The sequence below is a fragment of the Condylura cristata genome, unplaced genomic scaffold, assembly GCF_000260355.1.
Source record: "Condylura cristata isolate star-nosed mole 26May11 unplaced genomic scaffold, ConCri1.0 scaffold00004, whole genome shotgun sequence".
NCBI lineage: Eukaryota > Metazoa > Chordata > Mammalia > Eulipotyphla > Talpidae > Condylura > Condylura cristata.
Window position 1 is genome coordinate 18,328,728 of NW_004567105.1, and position 1,620 is coordinate 18,330,347.

General features: G+C 40.4%; 1 long non-coding RNA gene across 1 annotated transcript in view; it reads left to right on the forward strand.

Annotated features, from left to right (window-relative positions):
• Window positions 1-1,109, forward strand: part of LOC105854754 — a 119,115-nt gene extending 118,006 nt beyond the window's left edge. The window contains exon 4 of the long non-coding RNA XR_001146277.1: window positions 1,024-1,109. This is a non-coding gene — a long non-coding RNA (uncharacterized LOC105854754). The remainder of the gene's footprint in view (window positions 1-1,023) is intronic.
• The last annotated feature ends 511 nt before the right edge of the window (window positions 1,110-1,620 follow it).

Below are 1,620 nucleotides of genomic sequence, written 5' to 3' on the forward strand. Positions count from 1 at the left end.
AAAAAAAAAAAATTCCAAGGTTTTCTTAGTGGTGACTTAGTAAAATAAAGACAAACTTTTACCTCAGAATACTAGATCCTTTAAAAAATAAGTTTGAGGGCCCTCTCTAGTGCCACAATGGGTTAAAGCACAGCACTAAGGAAACTGGATGCAGCTGCTTCAGCATGAGTTCAATCCCTGGTCAGGGGGCTGACCCACGTGGCGTGGCAGACCTCTCCTGTCTGCCCCGCTGCACCACTCAACAATGTACTTTCCCCATCTGCCTGTTCTGTTCCCCACTTTGTCTCAGGTGAATCCTCTCACCGCCCCTGCACCTCTGGCTTACACCCCAGTTCTGTATGCATAAATAAATAAATCTTTAAATAAGATAAGTTCTAGAGACATCAGAATAAGAGTGCAATTTTTGGAAATCGGAAAGCACATGTTAAATAAGTCAATAAAATTTAATTGAAGTGTGCTCCATCTTAATTTAATGTGAAAAGGTTAATATTCCAAAAACAATAATGGCTTGGTTTTGCAATGTAAAAGTCATGCTCAAACATCTCATTCTCTAAAATATTTTTGATAGCTGATGAGGAAATGAAAATTAGGATGCTTTTTTGTTCTTTTCATTTCAAAGTTCCAAAGAGGCACTTCTCAAAAAACCTATGCTTATTTTACTTCCAATACCCATTAAAATTTGCGAGGAGCCTGAGATTACAATGGAACCTAAAGGAAGCAGCTACTAGATCCGCTTTTGAGTAAGTGCCAGCCAAGCACTTTGCTTTTTCTAAGTGCAACTACTTTTTGAATTAAATGATTTTCCATGGTAATTTAGCAGCATGAGCATTTAGAAAAAATGTTTCCTAAAATAACGGTTATTGTGTACATCTGTAGCAATAGTGAGTGACAATCAAGAAAGAAGGTTTACTGAGGTTTGAGGTTTGAAGTATTGATTAAGGTTCTGAAGAATTGCAGAGGAAATAACAATTAAATTCAGAGTAAAAAGTTTTGTTGTCTTTTTTCTGGTCATTCTCCTCATAGGCAATGCCACACAATCGCCAACTTGTGGAGTACTCTTAATTTCTAGAAATACTTTTGACACCAACATTCTCAAACTTGGAAGAAATACCAGTAAGTTATTTTCCCTAAGCTTCTGTTCAAAATGGAAAATGTAACTGATACTGCTATTTGACTCTTTTGTTTTGAGTACTTATTAAGGTACACTTTAGGGGCCCTCCCTGGTGGCACAGCGGCTTAAAACACAGGACAAAGAAGCTAAAGCCACTTCAGCATGAGTTCGATCCTGCCCCAGAGGTGATCCACAAGGCGCGGCAGACCTCTCCTGACCAGCCCGCTGCTCCCCTGAGCAGTGTACTTCGTGGATCTTCCTGTTCTACTCCCCTGTCTCTGGTGAATCCTCTCACCACCCCTGCACCTCTGGCCTGTACCCCAGCTCTATAGGCATAAATAAATAAAATCTTAAAAAAAAAATACATTTTAGCTTAGTCCTCCTTGGTGGTGCAACATGTTGAAGCACAGCAGTAGGAAGCTAGCCACAGCCAAGTTTGATCCCTGGCCAGATGAGATGACCCATATGGCTGATGGACTTCTGTTGTCTCAGCCACACCCCCTCAGCAG